The sequence below is a fragment of the Nycticebus coucang genome, chromosome 11, assembly GCF_027406575.1.
Source record: "Nycticebus coucang isolate mNycCou1 chromosome 11, mNycCou1.pri, whole genome shotgun sequence".
In the NCBI taxonomy this organism is placed as follows: domain Eukaryota; kingdom Metazoa; phylum Chordata; class Mammalia; order Primates; family Lorisidae; genus Nycticebus; species Nycticebus coucang.
The window spans coordinates 36,510,256-36,527,649 of record NC_069790.1 but is presented as its reverse complement, the minus strand read 5'-3'; the positions used below and the strand labels follow the sequence as shown (position 1 = coordinate 36,527,649).

Here is a 17,394-nt window from a genome sequence, read left to right as displayed (position 1 = left end):
AAATGGGCATACGACCCAAAGCAAATTACAGATTCAATACCATCCCTATCAAAATACCAATGACATACTTCACAGAAATGGAAAAATCTCATTGTATGTACTGAAACATCACTAGGTACCCATGAATATGTTCAGTTAAAAAAATTTAAACACATAAAAAATTGTTAAAAATTAAAAAATATATGTTTATTTGGAAAGAGCCAATCTCCCTTCCTCAACTCCTACCCCTAGCATTAACAGTCCCTCCTCAGAAAGATCAATATGTCTTCCTTACAGGGACTCACAAGAATGGTGTCTGATCATATCTGAAAAAGCTCACGTGGCTGGTGGCAACTGAATGGACAACTGTATCTAGGAAGTGACTTTCTATCGGCCCCTCAAGGCGCATAAATCCTGGGAGTCAGAAGTGGAAACTGTGCGAGGAAAGTCAGCATGGAGACTGTGCCCAGGGAAGGGAGACTCCAGAGGAGGAGGTTGGGGGTGTAATATCAGGGGCAGACATGGAGGGGGATCAGGAGAAGCCAGCCAAAGGAGAGGTGCTGTCTTGGTCAGGGAGGTTGTATTCAGAAAGGCCAGTGGGGTGAGTCTCAGCAGAACCCAGGAAAACGCCTGCAAGAGAAAGGTTTAGAGCAGTGATGTTTTTTTCTTTTTTTTAAATTCAGTCTCCTTAGAGATTGTCAAAAATTGCCAATGCTGACTATATTTCAAGTTGTCATGGGGGGGTATTGGAAAAAGTGTTCAATTAGCAATAATTGCACTTTGGATAAACTTCATTGGCTAAGATACTGTCACTGCATAAAGCTAAAGCAGTGATTTTCAACTGGTATGCTGTGAAATTATTTAAAAATCATTAATTAAATTATTTTTGAAACAAGTTCAAAGCACAGTAAATATATTCTTCTTTTTACTTTTTTTGATCAACATAATTTAAGTTGCTGTGGAAGTTTAACTACAGGTGCAAGTGTGCTGTGAGATTAAAAAAGGGTGAAAAACACTGGTCTAGGGAGTGGGATGCCATCTTATGTTATCACCAATCATGTATGAACTTACTATCCTCCAACCTTCCTTTTGTTTCAGCCTGAAGGTCCAAAAGATTTAGTCAGTAGAAACATCAGATACTATAAATAAGAAACCACCAACCTTGCTCCTACGGAGTCACTGAGGGAGTAGAAGAAATCCATGTCCAAATTGGGCCTGCTTGTGTCAAACTAATGAGAAGATTTTTATCTGACAGCAACCAGAAACTTTGTGATATTGCTCTGAGTTTTCATCCAGAAACAGGGGAAAAACAGCCATATTGAAAAGGTTTGAACAGACAGTGGGAAACAAAAATAAAAGTGTCTTTATGGTTCAATCCCATGAGTCCAGTTGGCCCAGCTGACCAGTTGTGTACAGATAGGATTGGGGAACAAGGATAAGACTAACGAATATATGGGAAGAAGTTTCTGGGAAAGTTAGGGTATGTATTCCTTCATTTAAATCCAAATCCATTGGGAAGATCCTAAATCATGTCCCAAATCCTTTTGGATATTTCCATAGGCTCCGGTTTCCCAGAGACAAGGCCTCCTTTGGCAGATGGCTCTGGGAGGTTATGGTTCAGTGAGGTATCAGTTGACTCATTAACATGCCAGGTTCACCAACACTGGGCAGCACCCGCCCTCTGAACTGACTGGCCTAACACTGGCTAGTGACGTGATTATGGGATGATCTTCCTAGAATGGTTACGCTGGTGGGCAGGGTGACCAGACACACTTATCTGTGGCCCACTCACAAATGAATCTTAGAATTCTAAGCTTCTATTTGTTTCTATCCAGTAATCTTTAAGTACAGTCAGCTGAGCTGTGCACACCCCACAATTCAGCTGTTGGGCAAGGCTCCTGTTGAACGGGGCATTCCTCCCTATATCTCATGGGTTAGAGGAGAATGGAGGCAGTAAGTGGCCACATCACATTTCATTTCTAAGTTTGCTAATTAAACAGTGACAGCATTATTTTCTGTTAGAGTTCTGACAATAAGGTTGGTATTGCAGAGCCCATAAAGATAAGACAATTTCTCCCCATAAAGCATTTACCTTATGATAAAGAAGGCAAGTGAACCCTCCTGTTTCAACAGGGAGGAAAGCAGGAGGTTCAGAGGATGGTAGGGCTAACTCTCCAGGAAGCTGTGATGTTTTGAATGGGAACCATCTTGACAAGAAGAGATAATGCAGGGGAGGGGAGAAAGAAAGCCATTCCAAGTCCAGGGGACCTCCCCTCCTGTACCCTCGGCCCTGCACTGCCTGGCCTACCATGGGAGCTGTGCCTTCATGCTAAGATTGAGGAGATAAAAATAGTGTTGTCTCCTGCACAAAGTCTGGCCTATTTTGGGGTTCCGTATTGCTCTCTAAATGGAAGTTGGCAAGTACCAGGAGTGTTCTGGACAATTAGCTAATATGAAATGGCTTGAGGTGCAGACATCTGGTGGGAATCTCTGTTTTTCTCTCCTTGAGAGAATTCTCCTTGTTGTACATGGATTCTTGATTTGGGTCCATAGATGGGTAGTGGAGGGTCATGAATTTGTGAAAATGAATGCATATTTTCATATTTTGGCAAATTTTTCTAGGATACTGGGCCAGAGATTTCACCAAATTATCAAAGAGCTCCATCACCTGGAAAGGTTGAAATTGCATATCTACCTAAAAGAAAGAAGATTAATGTGTCAAATTAGGTTGGCACAATAAAATAAATTAAACAAGGTGGGGGGAGCTCGGTCCTTTTTAAATTAGGAATGTCACAGACTCTGAATATTCCCTTCCAGTGTATGACCAAGGCACTAACCTCAGGACCTCTTGTCTGTCTATGAAAGATGGAACTCTTAAAGGATGAGATGGGGAAAACTCTTAAAGGATGAGAATGGGGAAAATAAAGAATAATTTTCTGATATTCAGCTTTGTCATTGCTAAACTTGTTTTTTTTTTCTTTTTTTTTTTTACTTTGCTTCCTAATGACAGGGAGCAGGGTAGTCTCAACCAGTGGCATGAGGCCAAAGTCCCACCATCGCCAGGCTGTCTTCCTCTGCACTTGCCACGCTGACTGTCTCCTCCAGGGAAGAGTCTGCTTTGTTCTAAGGCAGGGATGACAGGAAGATTTTGACTCCCACACAACTCTGATCTGTTTTTAGTGCTTGCTGTAGTGCTGTGTAAAGAAGGATATTAGACCAAGATTGGGCTCAGAGGGAGATTTTTGCTTTATCTGCTTTATTTTGCTTTGTTCTTTCCAAAAGACTCCTACTAAAACCTGAGCCTTTTCTTGATCACTCATGATTCCCTTCTTTATGTGAATAAGGATTGATTGGTAAGAACAGCAGGTTCTCCCACACAAGGAGCAAAGCCCAGGCAACCTGGACTCTGGCAAAAAGGAGGGGAGAGGGGAAGCGGGGGAAGGCGAGAGGGAAGAGAGCCAGGATGCACCTGGGGATGCTCTGGGAGGGACCGGCACTTAACACCCGTCCTTACAAATCACGATGTACAATAGGAAAAATATTAGGAGCTAAAGATTGGAGCTTTCTACAGGCACGGGACTGGTAGACTCTCTCCATAACAATTCTTTGCTGGGAAAAACCTTACCATGAATCACTTCTGTAGCAAACAGCTCCAGAAAGAATGGTCACATGCTCACCATGGAAATAGCTGCTAAGAGCACACTGTGTGATTTCTACATGTTAGAACCACAGGAAGCTTGTGAAAGATCCCCATGTAGCCTAACTCAGGGGTTCTTAACCTTGGCTGTACATTGAAGCTTGCTAGGGAGTTTAAAAAAAAGTATTGGTGCCTGGAGTCCCCATTTTCCTCTCTCCCCTCATTTGAGCTTCTAATTTAATGGGGCTGGAGTATATATAGCCTGGGCTCTTCAACAGTAACTCTAACGTGCAACCAAGGCTGAGAACACTGCTTAGGAAAAACTTTGGAAACAGAGATTCTGATCCAGGAGGTCTGAGGTAGGGTCCTAGGAATCTGTATTGAAAAAACCTTCCCCCCCCAAAAAAAGAAAAAACCTTCCCCAAATGGGTGCCTCTACATAGTCCAAAACAATAACATGAGTTTAATTTGTCACTTCAGAAAAAACTCATCAATGTAATCATCTAACACTGTATAGATATAATACCTGGCTGACTTACTGAATTTCCCCCTTTTTGAATAATTACTTTGGTATCCTATTGAAACAGCTGTCCCACATTATTAGTTTGGGCATTTTGATTGAATCCACTGCTCCATCCATCAGTGCCAACCATGTCTTCATTCTGTGTGCCTGGGCCCATCACAATGTCTGGTACACAGAGGTGATCAGACATTAAATAGAGCAAAACCAGTAGTTATAGGGCAGCGCCTGTAGCTCAAAGGAGTAGGGCGCCAGCCCCATATGCTGGAGGTGGCGGGTTCAAACCCAGCCCTGGCCAAAAAAAAAACAAAACAAAAAAACCCCAGTAGTTACTTTGGAATCTTAACAAAAAAATGAATAGGTCCCATCTTAGACCAAATACATTTTACATACTTGGTATTGGGCCCAGGCAGTAGACCTATCAGCTAAGGATGAATGGACAAGTTTTTAGCCCAAATAACCAAACCGGTCTGTGTGTGCAGGTGAGTATGTGTTTACTCCACCCAGTCTCTCCCTGATGCCACTCTCTTCCTCTTCAGGAGAGGGGGAGAAGCCGCTGGCAGCCTGGCAGATGGGGCGATACATAAACCTCTCTCTCCCTAGCCTGCCTTCCTAATCTAATCTCCTAAATGAACATGTCACATCTGGGGAGTTTCCGTGTTTGGGAATTTGTAGCTTTCTGAAAAATCCTTCCTTAGTTGACCAGAGGGTTCACAAAAGGACAATTCAGTCTCTCATTAGCATGTCTAGGCCAAGTGAAGTAGTACCCTGGGGAAGTGAGCCTGGTGGATCTTCTAAAACAATAGCCGCAGCCAGTAACACCCAGCCACCCTCACCTAATCTGGCTGCTGGGGATGGGCCAACAGCAGAATAATTTACAGTCAGCCCTGGTCATGGGGCAGATAAGCCACAGTGGCCCTTTGAGATGGGCAGTGTGGGGGCCCAGGCCACCACACGTTGGAGCACTCCCTCCACAGTCCTGTGGGTGTTTATTTTGGGCCTTGGTGTTCCCAGATGCCTCATCCCACAACATTTAATCCACTGGATTAACTGGATTTGCTCATGGTGACATTAATGAGAAAGCAACCTCATCCCACAACATTTAATCCACTGGAAACATTTTAGATAAAAATTCGATATTTAAAGGTTTTGCATGTGATTTTTTTTTTTGTTGGTTTTCCATAAATCCTTCCCCCCAAAATTGGTCATTTACATTTAGGACAAATCTCTCCATTATGAGAGGAGGACCTCCCTACCCACAGGAGATGCCACCACAGCCCTCCTGGCTCTCTTCCCTAGACAGGGCTGACAGAGGAGCAGCAGCCCCCACGTCCCCGTAGGAAAACACTTCTGGGCCATTTGGTCAATAGATGCAGCCCCGTAAGCTAAATCAACCTCTTTTCCTCATAAATATCCAGTTTCAGGTATTCATTTATAACAACAGAAAATGGACAAGACATTTGGATTTTACTGAGTGACATGAACAGTTAATCACTTACTCTCAAAAACTCACGAACTAGCAACCCCAAACAGCTAAGGTGATCAGGGATGAGCAGAGAGAATCTGCAGTCAGAAGGATGAGGTGGGGCCAGGTTGTATCCATCTGGTGACACAGCATGATACAGATTTGTCCCCAGAAGCAGCCCCACCCCAGGCAGAATGCCCTGGTCCTCCCCCTGTCTTATGTGCCTGTATCTTTCTTGCCTTGTCACCAAGTATGCAAAGTGTTCCTTTCTCTCTTCTCCTTGACCCAGAGGAGGGGACAGAACCAACCATAGCCCTGGTTGGTAAAGCCTTTTAGGATAGGCACTTTGTGCAGAGAAGGGAGGTAGGGGGTGGGACCAAGGAAGGGCAGATACTGCTGTCTAGATGGTGGGAAACCAAGGGACTGGCCTGGAAAGACCATCTTGTCTGCACGCCCTCTGTCCTCCATCTCTCCGTCTACCACCATCGTGTGCTCCATGTGCGGAAGACTTGGTTCCTGACCAAGTGGCTCTGACTTTGTTCAATAACGGGCAACCCTGGCCAGCTTTAATAACGTGCACCAGCCATGACTATGCATCCTCACCCTCACTCCCACCCTCTGCCCAGTGCTGCCAGGTAACTTGCCCTTCAGACTTATCTGGCCCAGAGGCAAGTGACACAGCTATGGCCAAGACGCTAAAAGGTCATTTTATTCTAGTTACAACTAATGCAGTCCAAAGAATAATCTTCTGTGTAGCAAACTTCTATACAACAAATCCAAAACCAGCAGTTCAAAAGGATATTTATATATTTTATATCCCAAGTAGAAAAATTAGTAAAGGACACAAAGAACAAGTAACAGAAGAAATATAAATGACTGAAAATCGTAGAGGCTTCAACATTTCTAGGCCTGAAAGAAGTGTGCATGAGAATGTTGAGAGTAGCCAGCAACGGACAGTACTCAATGTTGTGCAGAAAATGGGGAAACAAGCCCCGCCCATCGCCATTGGTGGTGATGTGAATTGATATGATCTGACCTTTCTGGAGGAGAATCTAGCCATAGGCAGCAACTATGAAAAAGGCATTCCCTAACACAGCAACTTCACTTCCAGGGACTTATTCTTTTTTTTTTTTTTTTTTTAAATTCTTACATTTATTTTCTAACAGCTATTTACAAACCCACATTAATACACTAATGTTCACAAAAACCAGGAGATGAAAGCAATCCAAACTACCCTTACTAAGAAATACAATTTGGAATATAATGTATTATTTTTGAGGTTTTCAGAAGCAGATAAACTTATCATAGATGCAATAGAGATATATACCTTGATGACATTATGCATATTTAAATACAAGTCAAAAATATACAGATGTAGCATATCTGATTACACTTATATAATACTATTTCTGATGTAGTTACACTCTTGGAAACAAAATAAAATAATGATATTTTTCAGGGTTTAGGCAATGGTGAAATGGGTTTTTGTCTTTTTTGTTTGTTTGTTTTATATCTTAAAATTTCTTTTTTTTTCTCTTTTTTTTTTTTTTATTGTTGGGGATTCATTGAGGGTACAATAAGCCAGTTACACTGATTGCAATTGTTAGGTAAAGTCCCTCTTGCAATCATGTCTTGCCCCCATAAAGTGTGACACACACTAAGGCCCCACCCCCCTCCCTCCATCCCTCTTTCTGCTTCCCCCCCATAACCTTGATTGTCATTAATTGTCCTCATATCAAGATTGAGTACATAGAATTCATGCTTCTCCATTCTTGTGATGCTTTACTAAGAATAATGTCTTCCACTTCCATCCAGGTTAATACGAAGGATGTAAAGTCTCCATTTTTTTTAATGGCTGAATAGTATTCCATGGTATACATATACCACAGCTTGTTAATCCAGTTCTGGTTTGGTGGCCATTTAGGCTGTTTCCACATTTTGGCGATTGTAAATTGAGCTGCAATAAACAGTCTAGTACAAGTGTCCTTATGATAAAAGGATTTTTTTCCTTCTGGGTAGATGCCCAGTAATGGGATTGCAGGATCAAATGGGAGGTCTAGCTTGAGTGCTTTGAGGTTTCTCCATACTTCCTTCCAGAAAGGTTGTACTAGTTTGCAGTCCCACCAGCAGTGTAAAAGTGTTCCCTTCTCTCCACATCCACGCCAGCATCTGCAGTTTTGAGATTTTGTGATGTGGGCCATTCTCACTGGGGTTAGATGATATCTCAGGGATGTTTTGATTTGCATTTCTCTAATATATAGAGATGATGAACATTTTTTCATGTGTTTGTTAGCCATTCGTCTGTCGTCTTTAGAGAAAGTTCTGTTCATGTCTCTTGCCCATTGATATAAGGGATTGTTGGCTTTTTTCATGTGGATTAATTTGAGTTCTCTATAGATTCTGGTTATCAAGCTTTTGTCTGATTGAAAATATGCAAATATCCTTTCCCATTGTGTGAGTTGTCTCTTTGCTTTGGTTATTGTCTCCTTAGCTGTACAGAAGCTTTTCAGTTGAATGAAGTCCCATTTGTTTATTTTTGTTGTTGTTGCAATTGCCATGGCAGTCTTCTTCATGAAGTCTTCCCCCAGGCCAATATCTTCCAGTGTTTTTCCTATGCTTTCTTTGAGGATTTTTATTGTTTCATGCCTTAAATTTAAGTCCTTTATCCATCTTGAATCAATTTTTGTGAGTGGGGAAAGGTGTGGGTCCAGTTTCAGTCTTTGACATGTAGACATCCAATTCTCCCAACACCATTTATTGAATACGGAGTCTTTCCCCCGAGGTAAGTTCTTGTTTGGTTTATCGAAGATTAGGTGGTTGTAAGGAGTTAGTTTCATTTCTTGGTGTTCAATTCTATTCCAAGTGTCTATGTCTTTGTTTTTGTGCCAGTACCATGCTGTCTTGACCACTATCGCTTTGTAGTACAGACTAAAATCTGGTATGCTGATGCCCCTAGCTTTATTTTTGTTACTAAGAACTGCCTTAGCTATATGGGGTTTTTTCCGGTTCCATACAAAACGCAGAATCATTTTTTCCAAATCTTGAAAGTACGATGTAGGTACTTTGATAGGAATGGCATTGAATAGGTAGATTGCTTTGGGAAGTATAGACATTTTAACAATGTTGATTCTTCCCATCCATGAGCATGGTATGTTCTTCCATTTGTTAATATCCTCTGCTATTTCCTTTCTGAGGAGTTCATAGTTTTCTTTATAGAGGTCCTTCACCTCCTTCGTTAGGTATATTCCTAGGTATTTCATTTTCTTTGAAACTATGGTGAAGGGAGTTGTGTCCTTAATTAGCTTCTCATCTTGACTGTTATTGGTGTATACAAAGGCTACTGACTTGTGGACATTGATTTTATATCCTGAAACATTACTGTATTTTTTGATGACTTCTAGGAGTCTTGTGGTTGAGTCTTTGGGGTTCTCTATGTATAAGATCATATCATCAGCAAAGAGGGAGAGTTTGACCTCCTCTGCTCCCATTTGGAGTCCCTTTATTTCCTTGTCTTGCCTAATTGTATTGGCTAGAACTTCCAGCACTATGTTGAATAGTAAAGGTGACAGAGGACAACCTTGTCTGGTTCCAGTTCTAAGAGGAAAAGCTTTCAGTTTTACTCCATTCAGTAAAATATTGGCTGTGGGTTTGTCATAGATAGCTTCAATCAGTTTTAGAAATGTGCCACCTATGCCTATACTCTTCAGTGTTCTAATTAGAAAAGGATGCTGGATTTTATCAAATGCTTTTTCTGCATCTATTGAGAGGATCATGTGATCTTTATTTTTGCCTCTGTTAATATGGTGGATAACGTTTATGGACTTGCGTATGTTAAACCAGCCTTGCATCCCTGGGATGAAGCCTACTTGATCATGATGAATGACTTTTTTGATGATAAGCTGTAATCTATTGGCTAGGATTTTGTTGAGAATTTTTCCATCTATATTCATGAGTGAGATTGGTCTGAAATTCTCCTTTTTGTTTGGGTCTTTTCCTGGTTTTGGTATCAGGGTGATGTTTGCTTCATAGAATGTGTTGGGGAAGATTCCTTCTTCCTCAATTTTTTGGAATAATTTCTGCAGTATAGGAATAAGCTCTTCCTTGAAGGTTTGATAGAATTCTGGAGTGAAGCCATCTGGACCAGGGCATTTTTTAGTTGGAAGCTTTTTTATTGTTTCTTTGATCTCAGTGCTTGAAATTGGTCTGTTCAGGAGGTCTATTTCTTCCTGGCTAAGTCTAGGGAGAGGGTGTGATTCCAAATATTGATCCATTTCCTTCACATTGTCAAATTTCTGGGCATAGAGTTTCTGGTAGTATTCAGAGATGATCTCTTGTATCTCTGTGGTATCAGTTGTTATTTCCCCTTTATCGTTTCTGATTGAGGTTACTAGAGATTTTACTTTTCTATTTCTAGTTAGTCTGGCCAATGGTTTATCTATTTTATTTATTTTTTCGAAAAACCAACTCCTTGTTTCATTAATTTTCTGAATGATTCTTTTGTTTTCAATTTCATTGATCTCTGATTTGATTTTGGATATTTCTTTTCTTCTACTGAGTTTAGGCTTAGATTGTTCTTCTTTTTCCAATTCCATAAGATCTCTTGTGAGATTGTTGATGTGTTCTCTTTCTGTTTTTCGAATGTAGGCATCTAAAGCGATGAATTTTCCTCTCAAAACTGCTTTTGCAGTATCCCACAGGTTTTGGTAGCTTGTGTCTTCATTGTTGTTATGCTCAAGGAAGTTGATGATTTCCTGTTTTATTTCTTCCTGCACCCATCTGTTATTCAACAGAAGATTGTTTAATTTCCATGCCTTTGGGTGGGGTCGAGAATTTTTGTTAGAATTGAGTTCCACCCTTAGTGCCTTATGGTCTGGGAAGATGCAAGGTAAAATTTCAATTCTTTTTATTCTGTTGATATTTGTTTTGTGTCCCAGGATTTGATCAATTTTGGAGAATGTTCCATGGGGTGATGAGAAGAATGTATATTCTTTATCTTTGGGGTGGAGTGTTCTATATGCGTCTATCAAGCATAGTTGTTCTAGGGTTTCATTTAAATCTCTTATATCTTTGTTTAATTTCTGTTTAGAGGATCTGTCCAGCTCTGTAAGAGGTGTGTTAAAGTCCCCTGTTATGATGGTATTATCAGATATCATATTGCTCAGACTGAGTAAGGTCTGCTTCAAGAATCTGGGAGCATTTAAATTGGGTGCATAAATATTTAGAATTGATATGTCTTCTTGTTGTAGTTTTCCCTTGACCAATATAAAGTGACCATCTTTGTCTTTTTTGACTTTAGTTGCTTTAAATCCACATGTATCTGAAAATAAGATTGCAACTCCTCTTTTCTTCTGAATTCCATTTGCCTGAAAAATTGTCTTCCAATCCTTGACTCGGAGCTTTAATTTGTCTTTTGAAGCCAGGTGTGTTTCTTGCAGACAGAAAATGGATGGCTTGTGTTTTTTAATCCAGTCAGCCAATCTATGTCTCTTCAGTGGGGAATTCAAGCCATTAACATTTATGGAGATAATTGATAAGTGTGGTAGTATTCTATTCGTCTTATTTGGTGAGAGTCCATTGCTTAGTTTTATCTTTTGCATCAGTGTGGAGGTTAGGTTCTGTCCTTTGATTTCTGAGTTCTTACTTTGCTGCTGATCCATTGTGGTGGTCAGTGTGCAGAACAGGTTGAAGTATTTCCTGTAGATCTGGTCTTGTTGTGGCGAATTTCCTCAATGTTTGTATATCCATAAATGATTTGATTTCTCCGTCAATTTTGAAGCTTAGCTTAGCAGGGTACAGAATTCTGGGCTGAAAATTGTTCTGTTTAAGTAGATTAAAGTTAGATGACCATTGTCTTCTTGCTTGGAAAGTTTCATTAGAGAAGTCTGCGGTCACTCTGATGGATTTGCCCCTGTAGGTCAACTGGCGCTTACTCTTGGCAGCTTGAAGAATCTTTTCTTTTGTCTTGACTTTGGACAGGTTCATCACAATGTGTCTTGGAGAAGCTCGGTTAGAGTTGAGGCGACCTGAGGTCCGATAGCCCTCTGAAAGCAGTGTGTCAGAATCTTTGGTGATGTTTGGGAAATTTTCTTTTATAATATTCTCTAGTATGGCTTTCATTCCTCTGGGGCATTCTTCTTCCCCTTCTGGAATTCCTATAACTCGTATGTTGGAACGCTTCATAAAGTCCCATAATTCTGACAATGAACGTTCTGCTTTCTCTCTCTTCTTTTCTGCCTCTTTTACTATCTGAGTTATCTCAAAAACTTTGTCTTGTACCTCTGAAATTCTTTCTTCTGCATTGTCTAACCTATTGCTGATACTTTCCATTGCGTCTTTAAGTTCCCTGATTGACTGTTTCATTTCCTTCAGCTCTGCTGTATCCTTTTTATATTCTTCCTATCGTTCATCTCTGATTTGATTCTGTTTTTGGATTTCCTTTTGGTTATTTTCCACTTTATTAGCAGTTTCCTTCATTGTTTCCATCATTTCTTTCATTGTTTTCAACATGTGTATTCTAAATTCCCTTTCTGTCATTCCTAACATTTCTGTATAGGTGGAATCCTCTGCAGTAGCTACCTCATGGTCCCTTGGCGGGGTCGTTCTGGACTGGTTCTTCATGTTGCCTGGAGTTTTCTGCTGATTCTTCCTCATGAGTGATTTCTTTTATCTGTTTCCTTGCCCTAATTTTCCTTTCACTTCCTCTTGCTCTTTAAGTTCTTGTGCCTGTGGACTAAGGGTTACAGGACCAGATGGGTGAGAAGGTTGAAGAGCAAAAAAGGGATGAAAGAAAGGAGGACCGAGTGATAAGAAAAAAAAGAAAGATAGAGAAAGGAGAGGGGGTGGGGGTAAGGAATATTGACAAAAAGAAGAGAGGCACAGAAAGAGGGAGACAGGGCAATATAGGTGTACAGTAGGGTACTTTGACACAACCTTCAAAAACCCCACCTTCTGGGGGTGGCCAGTGGGGTGGTTCCCTTGAGGTCAGCAGCTCTTTGCTAACCTGATCAGACACAGTACCCCACCTCCACCAAGTGGAGAGGAAAGACAAAAATGCTATAAATCAAACCAGAACAAGCAAACAGAAAACTTTACGGGGATAAAATTGGGTGAAAAACCAAATGATAGCGGTAGAAACACTAGCAAAAATGAAGTTGTAGTTATTAAAAAAGGCAGCAATGGGAAATTATAATTAAACTAGAAAAACTGAGAAAGAAAAAGGGATCTGTATGGAAAAGATTGAAATTAAAAAACAAAAGAACATCAACAACGTCAAAATAAACAAACAAAAAACAACCAAACCAAAAAAAAAAAGAAAAAATACACAACCAAAAACAAAGCAGTTTGTATATGTTATTGAATATTGTCTGGGCAACACATGGTCTTCTGGGGTATGGGATGTTAGTCACAGTTCTGATACGACTGGAGGCTGCTGATTTCTCAAACCTCAGCAGGTAGACACCCTAAATCTCTCTTCAGCCCACTTAAAAGGTACTTTGAACTTGTAAACTTGCTGAGCAGAAGCTTTCCCAGCTTTCTCGCTGGAATCACTGCTGAAGTGGCTATCCACTTACCCAGTGTGCCAAAACCGGTCTCACTCTGCCCCTGAGGGTTAGGGCTGCAAGGCGGCTCAGACCCCACCCTTAGGCTACTTGGTTGCTGGGTTACCAGCTCCCACCCGTTTCTAGGTCTGTGACCCTGAGGGTGGAGCTTGCCGGGGCAGATCACTGACAATGGCTCGGTGTGACCCACCGCCAAACACTTTTAGCTCCGTCTGGCTCAGCGGCTCAGACTGGGGCCCTAGACAACGGCCAAAGTTCTCCACACTCCCGCTCAGGCCTTCCCCAAGGCAGTTCAACTCAGTGCCAAGTCCAAGGACATCAAAACAGTTCACAGGTAAGGCCTTTCTGGTTTGCAGTCTCGCTGCTACTGAACTTACAGTTGTGGGCGGGTTTAGACAGATTGAACACACGCGAACACTTGCCGGTTTTCCACTGTTTTAGTCCTCCTCTTGGGGTCCAGAAGTCTCTCGCTGACTCCCTGTATCCTCATAGGATTGATGATAGGCAGTTCCCACCAGCCGGAGATGCCTGGAGTCCTATCTCCCCAGACTCACGGTGCCCAGATGCAAGGAAGCTGTTACTCAGCTGCCATCTTGCTTCTGTAACCCTCCCGGACTGCCAGGGTTACAACCTCTGCGGCTCCCCCGCGCCTCGCCGCCTCCGCCTCCAGCAGCCCCAGGGACTTATTCTTAAGAAATAATTGGAGGGAGGGTATGAACGGTGGGACCACACCTGTGGAGCATATTGTAAGGGTACAAGTCACACCTACCAAGTATAGAACATAAATGTCTTAACACAATCATTAAGTAAATAAGGTGAAAGCTATACTAATTTGTTTGATGTAACCATTCCAAATTGTATAAAAAAATCAACACATTGTACCCCACAAATGCACAAATGTATTCATGATCCATGTGTATATGTCTTAATAAAAGGAAAAAAAAAGAAATAATTGGAGGACTTCACAAGGACATTTGCACAAGGATTATAAGGAAAACAAACCAAACCTCCACAACTGAAACTTGGTTATGCTAACGCATACCATGGGATATTCTTCAGACACCAAAAATAGTGTATAGTGGTATTTATTGACATGGAAAGGAATCTGCAACATGAAAAGTACAAAAGCTAGACTACAAAGGCGTGCAACGTATGATATAATGTTTTGTAGATTATATTTGTGTTTGTACATAAAAAGCCTAGAGATGGGGAGGCGCCTGTGGCTCAAAGGTGCAGGGCGCCGGCCCCATATGCCGGAGGTGGCAGGTTCAAACCCAGCCCCGGCCAAAAACTGCAAAAAAAAAAAAAAAGTCTAGAGATGTGTGTGTGTGTGTATATGGTATGTGTGTGTGTATACATCACACACAGACACATATACTTACACAGGGTGGACATAAAGGTTCATGTACCATTTAAAATTGCATGCAAACTTTATGGCCACTCTATATATCAAAAATAAATCATTTTTTATTTCCTCTAGATTGTAGGATTTTGTTTTTTACTTCTTCGTATCTTTCTGTATTCTCTGAATTTTAAATAATGAACATTAGTGACTTTTTAAATCAGATAAAACCAGTAATGCTGAAAATGCTGTGAAAAATGGAACGGCAGGCTCAGTGGGTTAATCTCAGGAGAAAGGAAACTCCTTTCTGCTCCCTCCCCCGCAGCCAATCTATCATGCCGTCTCCAGAAAGGATTATGCTTCCACTCTCTCAGGCAGATGAGCATCTATCCTATTTTTAAAGCTTCCCGAGAAAGAGGCTTCAAAATTTCCCTGGGCAAACCATTCTGGGGTTTATCAAACCCATCTGAAAAAGAAATTTCTCCTTATGTCTAATCTGACACACCTGTGCTGTGATTTAAGCCACTGCTTTTCTCCCATAACTTACAGTGAAAATAGGAACTAGAGACTGCCATTTGTCCTAATCAAGAGCAATTATTTCCCAGAATATCTGAAATGACATACATCCTGCAAGTTAAATATATGTGCATGCGTACACACTCATGTTCTCAGGATGCTCTGAACTGGCAAGATCTCATAAGCAAATGTGAAATTCCAGGTCTGGGCCTCGATGGATGGGGCCATGTGGAAAGCCCAACCCATCCTAGGTTGCTGCTCTGAAGCACAGAATTGCAGTCAGAGGTGTTCATCTGGCTCTTTTTAGTGGAGTAACATCAGGCACGTAACTTTGAGCAGAAATGAAAGCTAGAGATATTTCAGGAGGCTATCTCAGACGGTTCTGGTTGATAAGAAAGTACCATCGTCCTTGAGCCTTGAGAAATTTAAAGAGAACATGCTGCTGGTGCTGACGCCTTGGGAAGGACATCCCGGGACCAGGGCCTCTCATCTCCTTGCTCCCTAAGCTCTCCTCTCTACCCCCCTTCCTGTTCTTCCCTCCCTCCATCCTTCACACTTCTCTTCCTTCTCTCCTGCCCAATCTGCTGTCATCAACACCATAACAAGCTAACATTTATTGTCCTTTAGCTATGTGCTGGACACTGTTCTAAGAGCATGGCATGTTTTCATCTTATCCTCCCAACCACCCTGAGTGGAGACCTTCACCTACACGCACAGTGGTCTTGTCTGAGAGCTTTTTCCTCTACTTGCTGAGCACTGGATGGCATCCAGATGCAGCCCTTTGCAGTCAGAGGGTGATTTCCTTGTGTCTAGCAGGGCTGGGGGTGGGGGCGTGTCATGTCCCAAGAGCCTACCCAGAGATCGAAGGAGCTGAGCAGCGTAGACATGTGGAGAGACCACAGGCTTTACAGCATAGAGCAAACGCTTTCATATCTTCACCCATGTCCTTGGACAGTGATATGTTAGAGATGACTGCTAATTGCCCATGGGCTTCTGCTCCTCAAGCCATCAGAGGCCACCCTGACCCTGGGAGCAGCCCTCTAACAGTGACTGTCAAGTGTTGATACATAAACATCCCAGCTCCTTCAGCCCTTCGGTGGAATAATTCTGGGCGGTGGGTTTTACGTGGTTACCCTTGGAGTTCAAGAGCATTTACCCATAGCAGTAGCTGATGTAAAAATGCACCCTCCTTTCCTGCATTGCTTTTCACTGCCGAAGAAACCACTTGCGTTTAAAACATTACCTGAAGGTGGTGTTCTGGGAAAACCTAACTGAGACAGTCTATGACAGGCTTGGTTTGAGTTTCGGCTGCCATGCCTTTGTCGCACATCACCTCTGATGAGCCCTAACTCCCTGAATATGGAGGTGAGGTACTGCAGATGTGAGATTTCTTCTGCCCAAACTTCTTGGACAGTAGTAAGCAAACAGGTACTCAAGAAAAGACCATTCTTGCTCTTTGTGTGAAGGTGGTGCTGTTGTTAAATGGCGGATTTTGCTACTCCTAAATAAAAAAACACAACTATTTCCCTTCCTCAACTAACACTTCTGGAATCTTAATCCCAAAGGCTTGAAACTGGCTGTTCTCCAGTCCAGGGTCAGGAAAGTGAAATGTGAGCCTTGAGAGCAGGTGCAGTTCCTTTGAGTTCAATTTCTGTTCTGAAGAAATAATTGCAAATAATTTTCAAAGAATGAGTTCTCTTAAAATTGTTATCCTCACTTGATATACATTTAGAGGTGCTAATTCCTTCCTTGGGTAGGGTCCTTTAATGTCAGAACATTTCTGTTCACTTTTATAAATACATTTGATTATCACGGCCAATGGCTATGTCCGGGTAGGACAGGTTATGCTCCATAACAAATAATCCCCACAATCTTAGTGAATTAACACAACCCATCTGTATTTTTACCTGCTCCCTCATGATTCAGCTGAGGGATCTTCTCCACGCTGGCTTCCCTGCAGGGTTCACGTTGACAGAGCAGCCGTCACCTCACCGTGGCTATTCATTATGGCAGCCGGAAGGAGCACTGTACAGTATCCACTTCTAGCAATTAAGTGCCGTGCTCAGAAGTAACATCCTGATTTCCTTTCATGATTTACTGGCAGAAGCTGTTCACAAGGTCAGGAATTTGATCCTATCATATATCTGAAAGGCTGATCCATGAAATAGCTGATGTATAGAAGTAATGACTACCACCATATTAATTATTATATCCATTTGTTGTGGGAAACATGAGAAATGGCAAGTCTAAGTACTTTCCTAGTTACCCAGGGAGTCAGGGAGAAGCTAGAATTCTGCTGTGGTCTTTCTCCCTGAGACACCTAAAGGAGACGACATCCTGAGGCACTCAGAGTCCCAACCCATGCCTGTTTCTCTC

General features: G+C 41.8%; 1 non-coding gene across 1 annotated transcript; it reads right to left on the bottom strand.

The window, feature by feature from the left end:
- Positions 1 to 662: 662 nt before the first annotated feature.
- LOC128560446 (U4 spliceosomal RNA) lies at positions 663 to 803 on the bottom strand. The gene has a single exon (XR_008372953.1). It is a non-coding gene; the product is annotated as a U4 spliceosomal RNA (small nuclear RNA).
- Between the last annotated feature and the right edge of the window lie 16,591 nt (positions 804 to 17,394).